The 16,130-nt window shown below is 34.0% G+C and overlaps 1 protein-coding gene across 5 annotated transcripts in view; it reads right to left on the bottom strand.

Annotated features, from left to right (window-relative positions):
• LOC118184750 (somatostatin receptor type 2-like) overlaps nt 1-16,130 on the bottom strand; it is a 512,152-nt gene that overhangs the window by 428,198 nt on the left and 67,824 nt on the right. For 2 of the 5 annotated variants that reach the window (XR_015039466.1, XM_085810824.1), the window contains exon 2: nt 5,633-5,759. The exons of the other annotated variants lie outside the window; for them this stretch is intronic. The gene's annotated coding sequence lies outside the window, so the exon portion shown is untranslated. The remainder of the gene's footprint in view (nt 1-5,632; nt 5,760-16,130) is intronic. 5 annotated transcript variants of the gene reach the window in all.

Below are 16,130 nucleotides of genomic sequence, written 5' to 3'. Positions count from 1 at the left end.
TAGAAACTTTAAATCTCCGGTTGTGAAGTTTGAGCTGGTAAATAAAAGGAAATTTGAAAAATTACAAAATTATAAATTTATATATTTATTTTTAATTCTTTATTTGTTTTACATACTTTCTTATTAGAAAAATGATAGTTCCATTTTGTTTCTTTCAAGTAGTCCTCGTGCTATTTAATTATTAAATACCGTCTCTTGTACTTGTTTGATTTATTAGGATTAACCAGGGGAAAAAACTCTCTCTGGGCTTGCTCATATTCCTGTTCATAGTTTTGCTCATATTCCTGTAAGGAGAGCCTGCAGTTGCTCGTGACAGGATAATATTAAGAAATATGATTACGTATCTACAACTCATTTCACTGAACGTGTTTAGGCACAGGCAATTATTTTTCAAAGACTAAACTAAAATAATTTTAAATTTAAACTAAAATAACTTTCCCAAAACAGAAACTAAAATAATTTTAAATCAACATCTAATCTTTAATCTGAATTTAGTTTTGAATGGAGACCAAAAATCGAAATAAGTTACATATAACATATCTAATTCCAGTTCTTTCCAGTTTAAAAAAACATATGTTGTAAAGACAGACTTGAAAAATGAGCAACGCTTTCACTGGGAATTGAACCACGGACCTCTGGATACGCGCCCAGGGTTCAGACCACTACACTACGAAGGCATGCTAAGAAGTCGGGAGAAATAACTTATATACTCCTCCTTTTAAAGGGCGACTGTGGTTTTTAGGGGACAAAATCGCCAAATCCTGAATGTGAAGAATCATCATCCACCACGCTTTTAGTTCGGGCACTACTGTAGAATCATTAGGCTAGTTTGGAAGCAGAAGACGTGAAAAATGAGCATTACCCTCGCCGGGACTCGAACCACGGACCTCTGGATACACGCCCAGCGTACAGACCACTATACTACGAAAACATGCTAAGAAGGCGGGAGAAATATCTTATAATGTGATAAGAGCATTGATCAGTCATCCAGCTGACGGTTTAAAGAATGTTTGACTCTATACATATGTAAAATATAGTAATATAAGTATATTAATATGAGATATTTAAGCTGTATACTAATTTAGAAAATAACTAACAGTTTCTAAAATATTTCCTTCGGAACTTTTATGAGTTTATTAGTTAAAAGCTTTACTTTATAACATTTTAGATATAATAAGCATGCAGAAGTTTCTGTTTCTCAGTAAGCCATGATATCCTAATTGGAAATGAACTTGAGATAAACCTGTCGCGTCATGTCCACTCGCATAATATCGCGTATGATGTTCGTAACGGCATTTAATGCTTTTTACCTTCATTTCATTCTATTACTTGTGTTCTTGAACTGTTATAACTATTCCTTTTACTGAGCTTTGAGCTTACCATGCATAACATTCTATGAAATTTAAAAAAATTCACAGGTTATGTTTCATAAATGTTTTCGATTTAATATTTTTATGTCTTTTAACGACAAATATTTCTGCAAATTTACTGCTGCAAAATGTTTTCCGTGAACACATACGTTTTTGAAAAATGAACAAATTATTCATATTTATGGATTTTTTTTTTATTTTCTACGTAACTTTACTTCAATTTACGTCGGTTTTCTAATAAAACGCAAAAGTTATAAATAATCCCACAATGACACAGGAATATCTCAACAATCCGAAAACTTGTTTTCAGAATTATCCCCAAAAGTTGTTGCACATTTAAAGTTACACCGTTAGTTAATTAATGACTTTAATAACAACAGAGAGGAAATGACTCTACTCTCGCGCTTAGATGAACAGTTCTGCGAAAGATAAGGTTTATACTTTAACTTGTAAACCACCTTTGTTTTATAAACCAGAAAATACTAAGGGATTAATATATACATATGTTCTGATTTCATGAACGGCTGAGATTAAATGAAAGATGAATTATTGTCTGTATCTGGCAAAAGTTCCCAAAATTATTCATGATTTTAATACAGATAGTATGTAAGTTTTGTTTCTGATTTTTCATTGTGAAGTTTACAGTCATGTAATTTTGTATTTTTAACACACTATATTTAAATAAAAATTCAATTTGAAAGTAGAATGCTTTCTTTGCGTAGGAATGATTCTATGGGCACATTAGGAAAACAAAGGCAGAAAGAAATGTTTTTCGTTTTAGTACTAAACTATATGTTCAGCTTTGATACCTTGAGATCATAAATATTATTTTTCTCCTTACATTTGCCTTAAATGGAATAGATTTGGTTATTATACCATTTTTAGCAATGTTTTTTTCCGCATTAGGCTATGTTTGTTAGCATTTTAGACTGTAGTAATAATTTCTAAATAAACGTTCCGATTTTTTTAACTTTTAAACTCAATTGTAATGAATCATGCTTGCTTCACATGATGATAAATACGAAATTTTCTATTTTTTCTCTACTTTTTCAATGATTTTTTTTTTCTTTTCTACTTTTATCGAGACACTTCTATATGCGTCATGTTACATCCACCAGTTTTCTCTCTGTAATCTAATACAGTCAACTTCATTAATCTCTTCTTAATTTAAATTGTTCTAACTTTTACTCATTTCCTTTAACAATCTTGTCCAAAAGCATATAAATGTAGGAAATATTGAAGAAGACATAGTGGGCGTCGGGATAAAGATTTACAGCCACTTAGTAGCACGTTTCCACACGTTGACTGATATTTCTAAGGTAAAATCTGCGTTTTGAATTTCCACGAGTAAATAAGACAGTTAATCACGTAGTCTGCCTCCTTTCCTTTAAGGCTTAAGTCTGTTTTCACTACTTACAGAAAACGGACTAGATGAAAGATACACGAATTTCTTAAAATCCTTTTGACAGATTTTGAATGTTTTTACGTTTAAATTTACTATTACAGACCGTAGTTTTGTGTTTCAGCTCTGAAAATTAAAACCGACACTTAAATTGCAGCTTTACTTCTCCATCCTTACTTTTGACGATTTTATACCTACATATATTCAGTTATTACAGAGGTGAAAGAACGCCAGCAGTTGCAGAGAAAAGTCGAGTTGGTGAGATAGTGAACGAAGTAAAATTCAACCATAAGTTGGACGTCAGAGCATTAAAAATTTGTTTTTAAAAGAGATATATGAATTTTTATTGTTTATATATGTCTATATATTCTTCCAGCAATTTACGAATGTTTACAGAAAGAATTTTCTGTTTTACTTTAATTTACTTTACTTTCTGGTTTTACTTTAATTGACTAATAGTTATTTTCATTTTGGCATAAGCCTTTTCTTTACCTTCTAGTTTTATACCTATTTTTCTCTACCAGAATAAATTTTGATTACGATTTATGTAAATAAGGTAGAAACGGGTATTTAAGTTGAAGTCTGGGTTACTTCAGTATGACAACGCGTTCTGGCTTTCGGCCACATTGTTGCTATCAGTCTAAGCTTGCTATTCTATTCTCGTACTATTACACTCCTACTAGTATACGCAGGTGGTCTTTTAATAAGCACCAACTACGCGAACAGATTTTGTTAGCTTCAGCTGATTAATTTTATTTAGTATTAGCTAGTCTGCTGCCCAACCGGAATAGTGGTTAGCGACGCTGACTGCCGGGTTCGAATACCGGCGAAGATATGGATGTTCGTTAATGCATAGTGTCCGTGTGGCATGGGGCACTCTAAATATGCAACGAGCCAAAGTCTTCTCCAGAAGTTTGTGGTAGAGGAAGAGGGGTGGAAGACCTTCACATCCGTCTCTCTGCATTCTCTCCATTAAAACTGGTGGCGGAACTTAGCAACGTCTTGCTGTCATCTGTATGGTGCTCAAGCCTCTTGCCAATGGCAAGCGCAGTCTTCACTTCTTGTCAGCATGAATTTCGTGGGATTGTTCGGATGCGGCTGTCAGACAAGTCCCAACTGCAACAACATTAGTTATTCGCATTTTCTATTTTATTATTATTATTATTATTATTAAAACCCTAGTGGAGGATTCGTGTGCACCCGAGAGGGTCCGTCTGTTATATCTTTGAACTTGTTACTTACGTATAAGTACTGAACATATAGTCGTTACACAGTTATTCAGCATTTTAGCTTCAAAGGAACTCTGTTTTAGCTAGGATATTACAAAATATTTCTTCAATTTTTTTTTACTGAGGAAAGCTACAAAATAATGTCAAAGAGCTATTCTCTGGTTCCCAACGACTTCATTTATGAGCCAATGTGCTATTCTACGAGCAATTCTACTACAATGTGCTAATTTTTCTTCAGAAATTTACGTCAATTGCACAGAAAGCGAGTTTAAAGCTGCCTGAAAATGTATGTTTCCTGCATCTGCCTTAAAATGCAGTATGCCTTCGTTTAAAACTTGCAATAACTATAGTTTTTTGGTTTGGTTTAGAATGAGAGAGATGCGCACTGCGAAATAAAGGGGGGACAGTTCTAGGGGGAATCTCCAGTTCTAGTTGGGCCGATTGACGAAATTCAACTTGCGTTTTTCATGTCTCGAAAGCGCGTCGTAGGATATGTATTAAATTTATATATAACATTGTTCTAATATAGGTATTTTGACACAAAATCGGACTTTTTTCTGAAATGACATGCCAATTTTATTTCCATATTTCAATTCTACAACTCAAATTACGCCAAACTGCCAAGTTTCGTAAAAATCGCCCGAGTAGTTTTTAAAAAATTAGCAGTTAAAATTTTAGCTCCTCAATTCAATTGAGTTTGGTACATATTTGTTAAGATATCTTTTTTATTAAACTTATTTGATGCTTCCTTTCGCATTTCGAAATTTAGGTTCATTCCAAATAAAATTCGCCCCTTTTTATGATTTATTTTTTTAATTTGTATTTTTAAATAATTTTTATAAATTTTTCGAAAAAAAATTGAATTATAATCTACAAAATTCTTACCACTATCTTAAAGTAGTATTTCTAAGCAAGGCTGCAAAAATTAAATTTTTTATTCGAAATTTCCGATGATATATGTGAATTTATATATTGGCGTGTTTTGAAATTTGGCATATTTATTGAAAGCGATAGTAACATCAAATGTGGTTTAAGCGCTTTGTTAAAATTATTGAAAGGAGAACGAAGTTATTTTTTTACGCTCATGCACAATGTAAAAGGGTAGGAAAGAAGTAACCTTTTTTCCGGTCTTTCACAATGAAATTGAAAGGAAAATGGGTTGCCACATATTAAAAAGTTCGCCAAATGAATTATTCTTGGCGCAAACTGAAATAAAGACGCCAAGAAAAATTTGTGAATTTGTCCATAAATTTCGCCCCAAATTTTATAAAATTTAATATTTAGGCATAATTTGAATCGTAGAATCGAAATATGGAAAAACAATTTGTATATTATTCAGAAAAAGTCTCATTGTGTGTCAAAATACCTATGTTAGAACAATGCTACATATAAATCAAATATATATCCTAAATCGCATTTTCGAGACATGAAAAACGCAATTTGAATTTCGTCAGTCGGCTCAGTAAAACGGGAGATATAGAACTGTCTCCTTTTTCTGCGCAGTGTACCTCTGAACTAAAATGAGGAAAGTGACGTAATTCTTACATTATAAAAAGACATTTGCGTATGATTTTTCGTTATTACTTGTTACATTTTACGTTTTTGTTAGTTTATAAAATGTATTTACTTACATAATTTTTCCACTTTCCATTTCGTAAGTTTCATTGGGTACTGTTCCACTTATTCGTGTTCATTATTATTGATTTTGTTCACTTACTTTTTAATTACTTAGTTTTCTCGAAATTTAATCTGTCCAATCTGAAAGAGAAAAATGGAACAATATATTTCGGTAACCTTTGGCTGATTTTCCTTCAATTGTAATAATGTTTTTATTACCTGAAAAATATTATATATAGTATAATATTATTTTAGCAGCAAAAAAAAAAAAAAAAAGAATTTAACTTATAATAGTGAATTTTGCGATTCATTTGTGCTCCCATTGGAAAATAAATTTAGATTAAATAATTCTATTTTGTGAGTATATGTGATTTTCTCATCGAACGTAGCAACTTTTATAGTTACCTTGAACTTTATAGTCAGTCCATTTTCCTTCCATTAGTTATCGTTATCAACTGCACAGCCTTTAGCATTGACCCTAGGCACCGGTTTCAGCTTTTGGTACATATTACTTCGCATTATATCATTTCAAGTGTTTTCTTTAATTCATTGTCATCACCTCTTGAAATTTTATTATAGAAATTAGTGAGAATTTGTTTCAAATCTTAATTTACTCTTACGTGTACAATAATGATAAATATTAACAAGAACATACATATAACGCATACATTTAAGGATTTCTAAGTCTTGTGAGACTTACTGTTTTACTGAATTACTATTTTGATTCTGAGAAAGTTCATCCAAATTTGTGTTAATTTTATTTGCTATTACTTTAACTATCTTTTACCTTGTAAAATGTCTGAAATGCGGCATATTTGGAATGATTATAGCAGGAAAATCGTGACATTTTTTTATTTAACATTTATTATTATAAGCTAAAAGCAGTTAAAAAAACAAAAATATTTTATGCCGAATTTTAAACAAGGCATTGAAGAGGATATTTCCTATTTTGGCTTCTCTATTCAGATTCGAGATATGTAATAAAACAGGCAAATATTTTTGTGCAAAAATCCATGTTAACAGTATTTCTTGTATTCTTGAAAGTTTTCCAGAAGACTTGTTCAAAGGAATTCAGGCTTTCAATCCCCTCCCATTCTATTTGCATGTAGATAGGTTATAAACTTCGGATTCTGCAATTTGTATTCTCCATGCATTCGACTTCGTTCAGACTAAAATTATGTTTTACACGTAAACATTCTTCAGAATGTAAGCTTTGTAAAATATGATACATGAACATATTTCCTTCGGGTAGAATGTTTCGCAATATAAAGTGACAGACGTAGACTAGCCATAAGAATTCCTTCGAGAATTATATTCAGTAATTCATTTTCTTCTAGTTCCTTAGTCGAAATAAACTAAAATTGTCATTATCTTGAATAATGTTATTCTGCAACGTTTAGATATTAACTTCTGTCATCGTAATGCCGTAAAAATTTATATTTCGGAGAAAGAAATTACAAAATATTTATTTTGACATGACTGATCATTGTGTTAGCAATTAATTAGTTCCTTTATTAAAAACACATTCCGTCAAACATTACCGTTCAAACATTAATTGTTAGATACTTGCTTTATTCAGAAACATCCCTGTCAACATTACTGCTCAAAAACATTACAGTTCAAATCATTACCGTTCTAAAAAAACTGTTGTTGCCAATCAGGAAAATACATTTTAAATAAAATTAATACGTTGCGTTTACATTCGGGCATCCTGACTTAGTTACGACCTCGGAACATTAAGTACTTATACTTAAAAAATTAAATCTGTTATATTAATGTTTATAGTTCGAAAGTCTTTAACTGTCATATAGATTCAACGTCGTTTTCTATTCTTTTTCCGTGTCCTAGTTTTAGTAATATGCGGCGTGTTGTTATCGTTATCCCCAGTAACATCGTCTTCCTTCTGATTCCGCTTGACATTGCCATGACTTTAATTGGCTCACATGAGCTGTCGTACTAAAGAAATGTCCTTTCACCTTCTCTTCTAATTGAGTCACTCTATAGGTATCACTTGGTAAAACTTCTGTAACTACCAAAGGTCCTCGATACTTTTGTTGTGTTTTGGTTGATTCTCCAGTTGATTTAGGTACTCTTCTCATAACTACTATTTCTCCTCGTTCGAATGTTAAAGAATTGCTTTTCTTCTTGTCATAATTTGCTTTTATTTTCATCTGCATATCTTCAATTCTCTTTCTAGCTTCATTCTGTAAGATTACTGGATTCTCCCATTCATTTGCGTCTTCATCTGTAATCATCCTCATCAATCCGTCGTTAAATTTTGGTGAATAACCGTAAAGCATTTCGAGAGGAGTTTTATTTGCAGTCTTATTCATCATATTGTTTAGATTTCTTTCGTATTCCTTAATCTTTTTGTCCCAGTCTCTTTGATTCGGATTTTCCATACTCGTTTTAATCGTAGCCAAAAATTTTCGATTTTCTCTTTCCACCATTCCATTACCACTTGGATGTTGAGTTGAATTGAGTGTATGACTGATTCCATTGTTTTAACAGTACTCTCGAAATTCCTTCGCTGTGAAACATGTTCCTCTATCGCTGATAATTTTTTTTCTGGTAACCTAAAATCATCTACAAAACTCTTCAATGCAACTAACACATACTTGGTTGCAGTACGTTTCATAGGATATAAGCCTGTAAATCTTGTAAAATTATCAATTATTACAAATAATTCTGTATTTCGTTTTGAACTTTTTACGAATGGTCCTAAATGATCTATATGTATAATTGCAAAAAGTCTTCTACCAGGTCTAATTGGATGCAGTACTCCTTGCTTCTTATTACTAGGCACTTTATTTACTAGGCATTCGAAACACATCGAAATGTGACGCATAACATATCGTTTCATTCCTTTAACCAGTATGATTCCTTGATTTTGGCAACAGTTCTGTTTGCTGAAAAATGTCCCAAAAGATCGTGAAATTTTACAACAATACCTTTTCTCCTCGATTTAGGTATGACATATAACAATTTCTCTTTTCCCTGATCTTTTACTTTACGAAACAATCGATTATTCTTCAAGACGTAATTTTCGGTTACATATTTCTCTGCATTCGTTCTATCGTTTATCTTTTACTTTAAAATGTCTATTAATTTGCGTAATTCTGAACCATAAAAATTGTTCATCTATCGTGAGCGTTAAACAAACTTCCAAGTTGTTTTCAATTATACAGTCTAAAGTTTCTTCTGGCTGATCAACTGGCGATCGGCTCAATGCATCTATGTAACTCATTTTTTTTACCTTGTCTGTGCTTTATTTCAAGATTGTATTCCTGGATCAGATTACTTCACCTTGCTATCTGAGGATTTGAAGTTTTCTTCGCGTTTAAATAAACTAAAGCTTGGCAGTCTGTAATTAGCGTAAATCGGATTCCAATTAAAAATTGTCGAAGTCGTGTCAAAGTCCAAACTATAGCCATCAATTCTAATTTGCTTGAATGATAATTCTTTTCCGTTTCTGTTGTTCCTTTACTTACACAATAAACTAAATGCCACTTTCTATCTTCACCTTTTTGCAACAGCATTCCTGCCAGCCCTTTGTTGCTCGCGTCTGTGTGCACTTCAGTCTCTGCTTCCGGATTATATAACGCTAGTATTGGTTCATTAGTTAAATGATCCTTTAAAGTACTGAATGCTTCTTGCTGATCTTCGTTCCAACGAAATGTTTCAGACTTCCTCGTCAGTCTCGTTAGCGGCTCAGCTTTCTCTGCATGTTTCGGTACAAACCTTCTAAAGCAACTTGTAAGACCTAAATATTGTTTAACTTCATGTTCATTGGTTTGTTTAGGAAAGTTTAATATGGCTCGTACTTTACTTTGTCCAGGTTGCATACCATTTAATTTTATTAGAAATCCCAAATACTCAACTTCATCTTTTCCAAAATCGCATTTTGTCAGTTTCAATGTCAGCATTGCTTCTCTCAATCTATCAAACACTTTCCTAAGTTTTTCCATCATTTCTACCCAAGATTTAGCCGGAATTAATATGTCGTCCAAATAGCACAGTACTTCTTTATTAAGCAATAGACCTAAAACTTGATTCATAAGTCTCTTAAATTCTGCAGCAGCATTAGCTAACCCAAAGATCATACGTTCAAATTGACCAGTATCATCTGGAGTGATGAAAGCTTTTTTCAGTTTCGCTTCTTCAGTTAAAGAAATCTGCAAATATCCATGAGCTAAGTCCAATGTAGTGAAAACTTTACACTCACTATGACGTTCAAGAAGATCGTCTATCCTAGGGAGTGGAAATTTATCTTTAACAGTTTGCGAATTCAACTTTCTATAATCTATCACTAATCGTAATTCACCTGTTTTTTTCCTTGCGAGTAAAACTGGACTAGCACACGGAGATCTTGTTTCAGTAACATTTCCATATTTCTTCCATTCATTTATTATCTTCTTTATAGAAGCACGCTCTTCGGCATTGGTTTTAGACGACTTCATGCAAATAGGCTTACTCCCTTCAATTTCTTTAATGTTCATTTTTGTTAAGTTTGTACACCCTAATTTCTCAATATTTAATGCAAAACAATCTCGATACTCATTTATCAAATGTAAAACATCCTGTTTTCTCTCTGGCATAATATTGTTATTAACTTTAATTTCTTCTAAAGTAATCGGTCTCTTAAACTTCTTAATTTCATTTATTATCAGCATTTCCTTTTGACTTGAATTTTCAGTTTTCTGATCTGAACTTGGTTCAACTAGTTCTGCTACTTTCGCTCTAGCGATACATTGGTTCTCTTTCAAAATTAGTTTTCGATCGCTGTAGTTAGTGACTGGTATCACTGTTTCTTCCTGTATTACTTCCAATAATGAGCCCAACTCATCTTCCGATCCACTTATTAAAACATAACCGTTATTTATTTCATCAGTTTTAACTTTCACGAAATTAACCGTATTACTTTCGATTTGAGTTTCTTGGGAAGCCTTCAGTTTAATTCGCGGAGTGTTGCTATCATTTAGCAACTGTGAAAATGGGCAGTCATTAGCATAGCGTATGTGCAAGGTATTACCTATCTTGGCGTATGCAATATGTGGTAAATCAATCCATGTTCGACCAACTAATAAGTCGCATGGTTGAGCTTCATGTCCTAAAATTAGAACTGTAATGTCCTTTCCTTCCACATTATCAATCTCTAAGTTAACAGTTACTTTTCCCAATGTTCTAGCGGCTGGTTTACTCTGGTTCCCAAAGCCAAACAATTCCTCCACATCAGGTTTTATTATAAGATTCAGTCTCTTAGCCGCAGACTGTTTCAATAAACACGAACTAGAACCCGTATCTATGATTGCAGTAACTTCTTCTACATTATTGATACGAGCATACTTTAAATATACAGCTGGTGAAACATCTGAATTCTAGTCCACGCATAAATTATTTTTAACATTTGTCAAGTCTGGATTCTTAGACGTACACTTTTTAAAAGTATGACCCTTTTCATTACATTTCCTGCAAATAATATCTTTTTTAGGTCGAGGACAATCCGTCGCTATATGTTCATAATCATTACAATTGAAGCATTTCGGCTCACCCTTTTCATTGCGGATGCCAGAATTATATCCCCTTTTCCTTTCGTCTGTTTTATAAAATTTATCTCTCAGATTGTATTTATTATCAAAACTGTTTTTAAAACCCACTTTGAAATTATCATCTGTCTGCATGGAATCGTTAACATTTCTGTGTCTTGAATACTGATTATAGGATCCTTCATAAAATTTAGAACCAAATTTGGGCTTAGAATTATGCCTAAAAGTTTTATTTTCTACTTGACGTACTTTTATCCCTGCCCGAATATTTTCATATTCATCTAGTTTTTTCGCCAACTCTTCAGGATTAATGAATTTAGACCAATCATCAATGAAATGGTCTCGTATAGCAGCGGGGACGGGCAATTAATTGAGTTATTTCATAAGTTTTTAAATAGACCCAACAGCTGAGAAACCCAGTTTTGTTCTTCTAAACCAATACGTCGTGCCTGTCTCTCAAATAAAACTAAATAAAAACTTATATCACCTTCATTCAAATCATACTTATGCATTAATTTACTCATATCACAAATATTACATCTACTAACATTAGAAGGAACAGAATCATTTACATTACTACTTCTGATTTCCGCTTCTATTTTCAATTTTTCAAGTTCAAAAGTTCTTTGCTTATCTCTTTCTATAATTTTCATTTCAAATGCTCTTTGCTTATCTTTTTCTTTTTCTAAAATTTCTAACTTTTCTCTGTCTAAACGAGCATTTATAATTCTATCTAGCATTTGTTTAGTAAAGTCTTCATTATAATTCTTACTATTCCAAATCATATCTCTTAAGCCTACAATTCTAATATCAGAAGGGACATCTACATCAAATTCCAAAGCAAGTTCTTTTAAGTCACATTTCTTGCCTCTTGATAAATAAGCCATCTTAGACTTCAATTTTCAAATAATAATACAATAATTATACTTAAGTTCTTTCCGTTTGAAACTTAAGCAGGTTGAAATGCGGTTTAGCCCACTGCTTGGCGATTGTTTTTCAATGGGCAATAAATGCGCCAACATGGCTAACCCGATGTTTTGAAGCTTTGTTGTTATTCTGTTGCCACTAGATGTTATCGCCCTGTGTTATATTTAAAGAAATTAAATATTGAAAAATCTGCATAAATGTTTCTCGCATTGTGATAAAACAACTGTACCTAGAGCCATCAAATTTTGAATAACATACGTTTCCAAACTAATATGGGCATCTGGAAGCCCAAACTTGGAATTTGGATTTTTTTTTTATTATCTAATTGATATTTTGTAAAACTTGAACGAATTTTGGATTAACAAACTCAAAGATTTCAAAGAGAACAACGGCAACACAGTACGTGGAAAAAAAAAAAAAAAAAAAAAAAAAAAAACTTTTTTACGTGCCAAGCGCAAAACTGTGTATCTGAAATTCTAAAGATATGCTCATTTTAAAATTATTTTGCTATATTGCTGTTGAACTGAATTTTATGGTTTAAGTGTAAAGAACATTATATTTGATAGAGAAAGGTAACACACAAAACGTTAAACGTTTTGTAAAATCTGAAAGCTTTAATTTTTTTTAAAGTTTTTACTTGATAATTTGAGCAGTTAATTCTGTTGCGGTTTGAATGCTCTTATGTGGTGGTTCTTTTTTTAATCGAGTATTTTTCCCCCTATGGGTTTTTGCCTTTTTTCTGCATATATTACGGAAACGGAGTATAAAATGTTAGTAAATTTATTTAAAGATGAGGGAGGGATCCAAAAGGGTTTCTCCCTGATATAAATTAAATATACATATATAAAACACCTCAAAAAAATTTTATATTTTTCTTGAAAAGGCTAAGTGAATTTTTTTTTTGTATGGTTCCTTTTAAAGTTGCTTATTTTTAACATTTTGTATTTCTTTTTGCCTCGATCCTAGCGGGACGCAGTTTTGTTCCCGCAGACTGGAAAAAGCTGAGGTTGTGCAATTCTCTGATGTTTTTTTAAGGGAAAATAGATCGATAGGTACATGGGAAAAGCCAACGCAGTGCGCAATGCCGAGTTTGTGCAATTCTCTGATTTTTTTCAAGTGAAAATAGATCGATGAGTACATGGGCAAAGCCAATGCAGTGCGCAATGCCGAGGTTGTGCACGATGCCGAGGTTGTGCAATTCTCCGATTTTTTTAAGTGAAAATAGTTCGATGTGCACATGGGCAAAGCCAATGTAGTGCGCAATGCCCAGGTTGTGCGCGAGGCCGAGTTTGTGCAATTCTCTGATGTTTTTTTAAGTAAAAATAGATCGATGTGTACATGGGCAAAGCCAATGCAGTGCGCAATGCCGAGGTTGTGCGCGATGCCGAGTTTGTGCAATTCTGGAATGTGTTTTGAAGTGAAAATAGATCGATGTGCACATGGGCAAAGCCAATGTGGTGCGCAATGCCGTGGTTGTGCGCGATGCCGAGTTTGTGCAATTCTGGGATGTTTTTTGAAGTGAAAATCGATCGATGTGTACATGGGCAAAGCCAATGCAGTGCGCAATGCCGAGTTTGTGCAATTCTCTGATTTTTTTTAAGTGAAAATACATGGATCTGTACATGGGCAAAGCCAATGCAGTGCGCAATGCCGAGGTTGTGCGCGATGCCGAGTTTGTGCAATTCTCTGATGTTTTTTAAGTGAAAATAGATCGATGTATACATGTAGCCAATGTAGCACGCAATGCTCAGTTTGTGCAATTCTCTAATTTTTTTTTCGAAGTAAAAATAGATCGACTTGCACATGGACAAAGCCAAGGCAGTGGGCAATGCCAAGTTTGTGTAATTATCTGATTTTTTTTAGTGAAAATAAATGGATATGTACATGGGAAAAGCCAATATAAGGCGCAATACCGAGTTTGTGGAATTCTCTAATCTTTTCTAAGTAAAAATAGATCAACTTGCACATGGACAAAACCAAGGCTATGCGCAATGCCAAGTTTGTGCAATTCTCTGATTTTTTTAGTGAAAACAGATGGATGTGTACATCGACACCGAGTTTTTGCAATTCTTTGAAGTTTTTCGAGCGAATACAGATCGTTGTGCACATGAACAAAGCGACGTTGTATATTATACCGAGCTGTAATATAACGTATTTTACACTCAAGAGCCAAAACATTATGACCAGCCCTACATTTTGCGATGAACGCGCCTGGATGACGTGGAAGGCACGTGATCAGGTGGAAATGGTATTTAACTGCTGCTGGAGTGTCTGAAGAATCATTCTTTCACTTACTTCTGTGTGTGACTTTGACAGAGGGCAGATTGTAATGTCTCGAAGGCACGGAACAAGTATTTCCGAAACTGCATGACTCGTGGGTGGTTTGCGATTTACAGTTGTTAGTACGTATGAAAAGTGGATGAAAGACGGTGAAACCAGCAGTAGACGACATGGTGTTGGACGTCCACACGCTATCAAAAAAAAAAAAGGTCGTCGGAGACTGTCTTGCATGGTGAAGCAAAACCGGAGCCAGACAGTGGCTCAGCTGACAGCTGAATACAATGCAGGGCCAACTAGAAAAGTTACGGAGCACACTGTTCAGCGGACGCTGTTGGATATGGGGCTACGCTGCAAACGTCCCACTCATGTGCCTTTGCTGACCAAGCGTCATTGCCAACTGCGCCTGCGCTGGGCCCCGGAACATCGCGACTGGTTCATGGATTAGTGGGAGAGAGTTGGCTGGTCAGATGAATTACGGTTTGTCATTCATCACGCCGACGGCCGTGTCAGGATACGCCATCTTCCAGGCGAACAGTTGCTCGCTCAATGCACAGTAGGTCATAAACAGGCCGGTGGTGGCGGTATTATGCTCTGGGGGACGTTCTCTTGAGCATCTCTGGGACCCGTGGTTGTGGTAGAGCAGACCATGAATGCTACAGGGTATCTGAACATCGTTGCGGACCAGTTGCACCTTTACATGGCCTCGGTTTTTCCATCTGGAAAGGGAATGTTCCAACAGGACAACGCCCCGTGTCACAAGGCTACAATTGTGTTGGAGTGGTTCCAGGAACATGATGATGATTTCCAGTTAATGTCCTGGCCGCCTAACTCACCGGATCTCAATCCGATAGAACACATTTGGGATGTCATGGGACGGCAGCTCAGAGGTCAAAGACCACCAATTCGCAATATCTCGGATTTGCGTGACCGTTGCTACAACATATGGTACAATCTGTCTCCGACCATGTATCGAGGACTTGTGGCATCCATGCCAAGGCGGGTTGTAGCTGTGTTGCGCGCCAAAGGTGGCCCAACTCGTTATTGACACGTGGTCATAATGTTTTGGCTTTTGAGTGTATATGCAGTGTTTAATGTGTCGTTTGTGTATTTTAAATTTGCATTGCTGTTTTAATTGCAAGTTATACTTTAGACATCTTTTTTATTGTATTTTTAATTGTTTGGTTTTTGATATGTTGATAATGCTTTTCGAAAAATATCGATAATCCGACGATCTACTCAATAGTAGCAAAATTTGACATTATAAGTAACTTATACATTTTTCATTTTAATACGTAGTATTTGCTATCGCAATTGCACTTGATAACATGAGTTCATTGATAATATATGTGTGTGTGTGTGTGTGAAGCATTGCTTAGTGTTCCAAATTTGTAGTGTGAAATTAGATTTTTTTATTTGTAGAATGTATAGAATTCTTGTAAGACTATAGAATATGACGTGATTTAAGAATTTAAGAAACAGTGATATGAAAGCTGTGCATGATGTTGATCTGCAATAAAAATATTTATTATTTTTTTATTAATGTAAAGTTTAAAATTTTTAGAAAATAATGAAGATAGTCTACTTACCTAAGGGATTGTGTCGTTACGTAGCAACAAGGTAAAAATGATAAATTAAAATGTTCGATAATATGAATTTAAATTTGTTTGCAACTACTCCGGTAAAAGAAAGAAGAAAGAAAAATGAGGGAAATAGTTTCTGATTCGAGCGTATTGGCAACAGAGAGAAACCAGACGAAAAC

The sequence above is a fragment of the Stegodyphus dumicola genome, chromosome 2, assembly GCF_044657685.1.
Source record: "Stegodyphus dumicola isolate Sdum_Otavi_A_Nest chromosome 2, ASM4465768v1".
NCBI lineage: Eukaryota > Metazoa > Arthropoda > Arachnida > Araneae > Eresidae > Stegodyphus > Stegodyphus dumicola.
Note: the sequence above shows the minus strand (reverse complement) of the source record. Positions and strands in the feature narration are given on the sequence as shown.